Consider the following 9,131-nt stretch of genomic DNA (forward strand, 5'->3'; position numbering starts at 1 on the left):
ATAAGGAAAACCCCTTTGCACAGTGAAGACATGCGTTTAAAAGATTGCGGACAGTTAATGGATTGTGATTCTTGTAATCAAGCTAAAATGACTATTGCACCAATAAACCGGGAGGCTGAGAGAACCACAACAGCTCCCTACCAGCTAGTACCTGTTGATTTAGCAGGGCCAATAAATGCTTCACGAGGAGGTGCGAAATTCTACATGGTACTGGTAGATGATTTTTCAAGATTTTGTCATGTTTTTCTGTTAAAGCATAAAAGTGAAGCTGAGCAGAAGCTGAAACTGTTCATTAAGAGAATCGAAACTCAACACTTGGTCACGGTGAGGGCTATACGCTCGGACCAAGGTGGGGAATTTACGAGTAAAGCATTGAGTGACTTTCTGTAGAGTAAGGGAATAAACCAGAATTTCACTGCTCCACACAGCCTGTTTTCCAATGGAACTGCTGAGAGAAAAAATAGGGTGCTTGGGGAAGCAATGAGAGCCATGCTGCTGGATTGCAGTTTAGGGAATTCTTTCTGGGCAGAAGCAATTCTTTATGCAAATTACATTCACAACAGGGTGTTACACAGTGCTATTGGAATGTCTCCTTATGAGAAACTTACTGGCAGAAAGCCTAGAATACAACGCATTCAAAAATTCGGGGCAAGGTGCTGGATCCACATTCCACAGGGAAAAAGGAGGGGCAAGCTTGTGCCCAGAGCACAGCAAGGGTTTGTTTTGGGATTTCAGAATGCATATTACAGAGTTTGGTGTCCAGAAACACAGCAATTAATTCTGAGCAGAAGCATTAAAGTCTCAGAAAAGCCTTGGGATCAAAGGGAGACAGTCCTTCTTACAGGAACAAATGACACACAAACACAATCACAGAAATTTCAGCCAGATGTTGACATTAAAGTGGAAGGTACACAAATTCCTCTCAGAGATGCTTTGAATGAGCTCATTTCTGGAAAACGCAGATCGAAGAAACGAAAAGCTGAGGAAATGGAAGCTCCTGCGCAGGTTGTGCCAAGCACAAGCACAAATGGGGGGGCAGAGAGAGCCGAAGCTCTGGTTCCTTTAAGACGCTCCACGAGAGCGAATTTAGGCAAACCGCCTGACAGATTTACTGTGGGATTAATAACAAGTCCTGGAATGAATAAACTTGTAGACATGGATCCTGAAACACTTTATTTGACATGTGTTGAACCAAAGTTTGAGTGAATAAAGTTTTGAACTGTACTGAGATGTAATTTTGAACTGTACTGAACTGAAATTGTATGATGCAATGTACGGAAATGTATTGTAGAAATGTATGACTGTATGATTATGGATTATGGAAATGTATTGCATGTGTATTTTGCAGTCTTAATGGAAAAAAGGGGAGACTGTTGGGCTGGTGACCAGTAGGCATTACTGTCTCTAGTTGTTTTCCATGAAGCCTGCAAGTTTGAAGACGTAACTGTGGTTAAGGGGGGAGTTATGTCTATGCCCTGTCTGGGAACGGACTGCCTGGGCCGTTGCTATGGTAGCCATCTGATAGAGACTGGGAAAGTTTTAACAGAGTTTGTGTGTTGTCGTCTTCTGAATTATGCCTCTGAGCTGAGAGGTTGTCTTTTGTGTTTATCTATGGAGAGAGATGTACCAGAAGGGGGGGGACTGAAGAATCTCTACATGTATTTACTCTTAAGCCTCTGGCCTTAATGTCTTTCAATAAAGACTCTTAACATGCTCTGAAGAAGTTTCTTGCTCAACTTGGATGAGACCGATTATCTGGATCCGTTTCAATCCGGTTTTAGGCCTGGTTTTGGCACTGAAACAGCCTTGGTCGCCCTGTATGATGACCTTTGTCGGGAGAGGGACAGAGGGAGTGTGACTCTGTTGATTCTCCTTGATCTCTCAGCGGCGTTTGATACCATCGACCATGGTATCCTTCTGGGGAGACTCGCGGAGTTGGGAGTTGGAGGCACTGCTTGGCAGTGGTTCCGCTCCTACTTGGCGGATCGTCACCAGAAGGTAGTACTTGGGGAACATTGCTCAACTCCTTGGACTCTCCATTGTGGAGTCCCTCAGGGGTCGGTTTTGTCCCCCATGCTTTTTAACATCTACATGCAGCCTCTGGGTGCCGTCATCAGGAGTTTTGGAGTGCGTTGCCACCAGTACGCTGATGACACGCAGCTCTATTTCTCCTTTTCATCTTCTACAGGTGAGTCTGTGGATGTGCTGAATCACTGCCTGACCGCGATAATGGACTGGATGAGAGCTAATAAACTGAGACTCAATCCAGACAAGACTGAGACACTGTTGGTGAATGCCTTCCCTGCTCAGATGGTGGATGCTTACCCTGTTCTAGATGGGGTTACACTCCCCTTGAAGGAACAGGTTTGTAGTCTTGGGGTTTTTTTCGATCCTTCCTTGTCTCTAGAGGCGCAAGTGGCCACGGTGGCAAGGAATGCATTCTACCACCTTCGGTTGGTAGCCCAGCTACGGCCCTATCTGGACAGGGATGACCTTGCCTCAGTTGTTCATGCTCTGGTAACTTCTAGGTTGGATTACTGTAATGCGCTCTACGTAGGGCTGCCCTTGAAGACAGTTTGGAAGCTTCAGCTAGTGCAAAACGCAGCAGCCAGACTGCTGACGAGGACCAGCCGGTCAGCGCATATAACACCTGTTCTGGCCCGTTTGCACTGGCTACCTATTTGCTTCCGAGCCAGATTCAAGGTGCTGGTTTTGACCTATAAAGCCTTACACGGCGTGGGACCGCAGTATCTTGTGGAACGCCTCTCCTGCTATGAACCGACCCGGTCACTTCGCTCAGCGTCTAAGGCCCTCCTCCGGGTACCAACCCATCGGGAAGCCCGGAGGACAGTTACTCGATCTAGGGCCTTTTCTGTAGTGGCCCCCGAATTGTGGAATAGCCTCCCCGAAGAAATATGCCTGGTGCCGACGCTTCTATCTTTTCGGCGCCAGGTTAAGACCTGGCTATGCTCCCAGGCATTTTAAAGCGTTTAATGTTACAATTTTAAATCTCTTTGTTTCAGTTTATTTATTGTGATATTTTGTATTTCTGTACTTTTAATCTTTTGTACACCGCCCAGAGAGCTATTCGCTATGGGCGGTTTAAAAATGAAATAAAATAAATAAATAAATAAATAAACTTAACTCCAACGTAATGTATGCTGTTTCTCACAACAACGCACACACACCAACACAAAGGGGGATGCACTGCAGAAAATTCATAATTTGTATCTGGAGTCCCTCTCCTGCTGCTGATCAGTGGGAGAGTATGTTGTTGACCATGCAAGATCAGGCAGTAGACCCGAAGCATCCAGGGGGCAGGGGCAGGGGTGGAGATTGTACATATCTAAACCAGAGATAGGGAAAAGGGCATATTTCTTGGAGAATATGCATATTGCCCACAGAATGTACACAATGCCCTTGAGATACATACATTCCCTAAGGCCTGTTCAGGATTATTCGTATTGTCTGCAAAATATACCACATTCACCTGATCAGCCCAATCCACATGCCCATGGTACACATGTGTAGATGTGCATGCAGACACACATATACTATCCACATGGAACTTCATGCGAGGAAAATGTTGTGTCGGAAGGGGACCCCATTTGCTCCAGAAAGGAAATCCGTACTCCACGACAATATCGTATCAGATTTCAATTTCAGCTTTTTTTTCTATTGTCTTTGTCTCTGGGTGGATGTGGAAGGTGGGCCTCTTGATGTCCTCTTAGCCCACCACTTAATATCCTTAATATATAAGTTTAGTTTTAGTGTTGAAAGGGCCTGTCAGACTAGGGTTGCCTTTGGTTTGGCCAGAGACAGTGGGTGGTTGCTCATTTGTTCCTGAACAAGCAATTTGCCTGCCACGCTGGGAACCAAGATGTGTGTGAGATACAAACAGACACTGGGGAGTTTGTGAACAGAAAGACACAGAGAGGAGGGTAAAAATGGTCTAGTTAGATCCCCCTTCACAATACCATTCTAGATGAAGAATAACAGCATGTTGGCAGGCTTTGCACCTGACCTAGGCGTGTCCACTCCAAAATGTCTACAGAGAGCCCTCATGCGTACAGCTGTATGGAGGGGTGGTAGTCTCTGGGTGAAGGGGAACTCAGGAAAAGGAGGCAGCATACTATTCATCACAATTATCCTAACCGTTTTCTTCCAACAGTTTCCTCAGCTGTTTTGGGCAAAGGAGTGTTTTTGCCTGCCTTCAGATTCACTTCCTCTCACTGGGTATTCCCTCGCACAGTAATACACAGCTGTGTCCTCAGGTTTCCGGTTGTTCATTTGCAGATACAACAGCCTGTTTGTATTGTCCCTGGAGATGGTGAATCGTCCCTTCACTTTGTCCAAGTAGCGAATGGTACTAGAAGCTGAATTTACATCTCCCACCCATTCTGGTCCCTTCCCTGGAGCCTGTCTCAGCCAGTGCATTCAATAGCTGCTGAAAGAGAACCCGAAGGCTTGACAGGAGAGGCAAAGGGATTCTCCAGGCCTTTTTATGTCACCTCCAGACTCCTCCATCCAAACTTCTGATTGGATGCCTAGGAAGAAAGAAATAGTATTGCAAAGCTCCCTTCATATTAATCTCTAGGATTGAACATGTACTTGAACTGAAAAGGACAAAAAAAAATTACCTCCAGTGATTAATGAAAAGAAAGCAAATGGAAGCAAATGTAGCATTTCCCCACTTTGGCTTAAAGAGGGGTTGATGGAAAGTGGTCCCAGCTCTATAGGATGGATCTGCTTTTTGGTGTAGTGGTGGCTGGGAGGATGCCTGGCTGAATTAAACAGCAAGCTGAGCCTCTATTTACATACATCTCCTGTTAAAAGAGCCACACAGGCCTTTCCCAAACAAATATCTTCGTCTTTACACGGTATGTACATCCATGATGTGGGAGATGACAAAAAATTCCTCATCAGATCCATAATGAGAAATGAGGCAAGAGTTGTAAGTATACATTTAGAGTATATAGCAGAAAAGATGAGAGTCCTAATTGTTTAAGAGTTATTAACAATTGCTGAGCAACAGGAATGGAAAAATCTGTTAATTTTGGTTCTCTCTTTTTATCATTTTTCTAATCATAAATTCAGTTCTCCAGATTTCTGCAGCAATTTGTGATTTCTTTGATCATTTATTCTTTTTTTAAAAATCCTCACAGATATTCTTCGGGATTTTAGTGCAAATATCTCCTAAGAAACATATTTGTCTACAGTTTTGACTAATGCACATGTTTTGGCAAGCCATTTCTCCTAATATAAATGCATTTTATTTTATTTTCATTTTTATTCATGTGTATAGACATTTCCCCCCTAATAGAGGCATTTTTGTAAACATTGTTTGGTGGGAGAATTACATCACAAACGATTGTGCCAGTAACATTTTCCCCTCCATGAATTGTGGTCCATAGGCTGAAGAGAGAGAGCAAATTGGGAGCAAGGCTCCCAGCGAGTCAAAGTCTCACAGGGGCCCATAGAGTTGAAGTTCACAAGGAAATATCTGAGGAAATAATTAGCCTCACAGGAGAAACCACAAGCAGTACTGTCAGATCACCATTTTCTTTCAGTCATGGCTGATGGCATTTTGTGTTCTTCACACCATGTGAGAAACAGGAGGAAGAAGTGAGTTGTGAGGCCTAGCTTTATAACAAGATGCTTAATGTGTGAAATGACATTTGATAGAGATTTAGGAATTTTCCTTGTGATAACATTGGACACCAAGCATGTAGCAGTACACAAAACAAATACAAACCATTGGATGTTGAATTGTGGATTCCTTTAGAAAATTTCATCCCCATCATCTCCCTGCCTTCAAAATGTTCTATGTGGAAGCATGAGTGTTTCAGGCTAAAGAAAATGCAGGAACAATGAGGTGCTTTCAGGAGTCTCCTTTGCTTAGGCCTAGAATTGGAAGCTTGTGGTCCTCCAGATGTTGTTGGATCTCAACTTCCATTAGCTCCTGCTAGCATGGACAATGGTCAGGGATCAGACGTAAAATCCAGCAACATCTGGAGGGCCAAAGGTTCTCTACCTGGACTAGAAACATATGCATGCCTGTCCTTGTCTTTACAACTCTACTCTATGTCCCTTGTCTGCCCTCTAAACACACTGTCCTAAGATGTTTTTCTTCCAGAAGCAGAGCCTAAACATTGCACCCCTCTGCTTAGCCAACATTTCAGAAACACTTGTTGCACCAGTAAATCAAAAATCCTTTCCTTCATCTGTGTCCCTCTCTTTCCGTGGTATAGCCTGATCAACCTTCTGTATGGTAGAATTGGCCTTGCCACCAAAGTTTACCAAGAAGAACTGACAAGAATTGAATCAGTAATACACATTAATTTTTATAATTTATCTTTCTAGACAGTTTTGGAGTTCCTGATCACACACACTGGGGTATTTAGATATTCATTGACTTAAACACTAGAGTAAATCCCGTCAGAGCTTGGAAAAGTTACTTTTTTGAACTACAACTCCCATCAGCCCAATCCAGTGGCCATGCTGGCAGGGACTGATGGGAATTGTAGTTCAAAAAAGTAACTTTTCCAAGCTCTGATCCCGCTTCATATAAACCTCAGCTGTCTGAGTGCCTCTTTCCCAAGTTGGAAGCCCCTCCCTCCAACTAACAACACAAACAGGGAGCAAATACCATTGCTGAGTAGACATGCCAGACTGTATGTTTTCCAGTCCTGATTCTTATATTCACTCTGAGTGGAATGATGAGTAGGTGGGAAAGAGTCATATGATAGATCACATCCACATGTCTGAGCTACACACACACACACACAACAAAAACATATTATCCACATGGGATAATATATCTTCTCTGGGGGGAAGCGGTTCCCACGTGGCTGTGGTTATGTGTGAAGGGGCCCCAATTTATTCCAGAAGAGATGCCTGGAGTACACCTACCACAACATGTGACCAGATTTCAACTTTAGCATTAAGATGACAGCATCATCTTAATCTCCAGATGGATATGTAAGAAGGACATTTTGATTTCTTCCCCTTGGCCCACCACATCATAGCCTAGTCTTTTAAGTCCACTTGTCAGATGAAGGGGAAAGAATCTGACAGAGTTGTGTTGTCTTTGGTTTTCCCTACTTGGAAACAGCTAATGGTGGAACAGGGCAGGGAGAAAAGTGCTATAAAATTCCTTTCATGGCTTTGGATTTTTTTCCGGAAAAGGCCATTTACCTGTAGAGCTGGGAATCGAGAAGAGCGTCGTTCAGAGATGTGTGTAAAAAACTGGGCCTTGGAAGTTTGTGAATGGACAGAGAGATGAAAGCTTGAAATGGTCTGCCTGGATCCCTTTTCCTTTTTCAGGTCCACTCTGGAGGAAGAGCAGCATCACAGCGACAGGCTTAGCACCTGACCTGGGTGTATTCATTATACCTTCATACAGAGAACAGTAGCATGTGTAGCTCATATGGGTGCATGGCTCTTCCTCTCTGCATGAATGAGGTCCCTGGACATTGAGGGATTATGCCATAGGTCTCAATTATCTTAACAATTTTCATCAGTCTCTTCCAGCTGGATCAACTCAGAGAGCAGCTGTGAGCAGAGAAGGGTTTTTGCCCAGCTTATGATTCACTTCCTCTCACTGTGTCTCTTGCACAGTAATACACAGCCGTGTCCTCAGGCTTCAGGTTGTTCATTTGCAGATACAGGAGGCTGTTTGAATTGTCCCTGGAGATGGTGAATTGTCCCTTCACTTTATCCGAGTAACGAATGGAAGATGAACCAGGATTTATCTCTCCCACCCATTCCAGGCCCTTCCCTAGAGCTTGTCTCACCCACGCCATCCAGTAGCTGCTGAAGGTGAACCCAGAGGCTTGACAGGAGAGGCGGAGGGAATCCCCAGGTCTTTTGACATCTCCTCCAGACTCAACCAGTTGGACTTCTGACTGGACACCTAGAACAAAAGGCATTTTATGAGACTTGCTGCACATTAACACCCAGAATGTCCCAGTGCTCTTTATTTGAAAGGATGGATTTACCTCCAAATGCTGCTGAAAAGAAAACAAGTGGAAGCAAAACTATCATTTTCCTTGTGAAATGCCTCGAGAGGGTTGACAGAAGAGTAGTCTGAGGTAGAGTCACGTAGCTGGGGATGGGAGGGTGTCTGACTGCTTTAAGCAGGAAGCTCTCTCAGAAAATTTACATACCCATCTGGATAAAAACTCCAACTTTTGGCAGTCTATGACAGGAGGTGTGCCTGGGGTCTCTCATAGCTTCCTTCTTGACTAAGGGACAATTCGAGAACTTCTTTCCAGGGGTTGATTTATCTCTCTCTCTCTCGGGATAAAAGAGCAACACTCGCTTTTGCAATTTTTGTCTCTTTGAGCATTTCCAAAACACATGGTGATGAAGGAGGTGAACACATCCTTAGCATAGCTGTGGGGAGGAACTGGGCTAGAATGATATGACCAAGAGAAGTGGCAAAAAGGAAAGTTTAGATTTAAAATTATATAAAAGAAAGATAATGCTTGTAGAATGCCCTCATGTAAAGATTTAACCAAAAAGGTAGATGGATAATTTATGAATACAGAAAGTATCCTGCTTGATGTAAAATATTAGAGCACATTGTAAAGCACTCTCATTGTTCCATGTTCCTGCCCTTCTCAAAGCAGGGGGAATAATGTCTTCTGTAATGTGTGAATTGCCAAATAAGAAACCTGTTTTCACATCACTGGTCACCAAAGTGGTGCCCACAGGGCCACATTCACCTGCAGAAACCTTCCTTGGTGTTCAAAGTGCCCCCTCCCCCTGCTAAATTTAAAGTCGAAAGAAGCTATCTATTGCAGGCAATAGAATTGGTTGAGGTGTGTACTTGTGTTGTGGTGTGTGTGTGTGTATTGCCCATGACATTTTTTGCAGTTGATAAAAATGGACATGGGTCCAAAGTGGTTGCTGACCCCTGGTTTACAAAAAACAGACCCTTGATTTACTTGCAAATAAGGACACGGCTGTGTATTACTGTGTGAGAGACACTATAATATAATAATAATAAGATTTTATTTGTGAGTCGCCTATCTGGCCGAGTTAACGGCCACTCTAGGCGACGTACGTACATACAATAAAATACAATAAAATCAATAAGGACCGTGATTCAGCTCAACTCCACTCTT

At 43.7% G+C, this 9,131-nt stretch overlaps 1 pseudogene; it reads right to left on the reverse strand.

The window, feature by feature from the left end:
- Positions 1-7,538: 7,538 nt before the first annotated feature.
- Positions 7,539-8,094, reverse strand: LOC133366875 (Ig heavy chain V region 3-like; annotated as a pseudogene).
- Between the last annotated feature and the right edge of the window lie 1,037 nt (positions 8,095-9,131).

This window comes from Rhineura floridana, chromosome 11 (assembly GCF_030035675.1).
Source record: "Rhineura floridana isolate rRhiFlo1 chromosome 11, rRhiFlo1.hap2, whole genome shotgun sequence".
NCBI classification, from domain to species: Eukaryota; Metazoa; Chordata; class Lepidosauria; order Squamata; family Rhineuridae; genus Rhineura; species Rhineura floridana.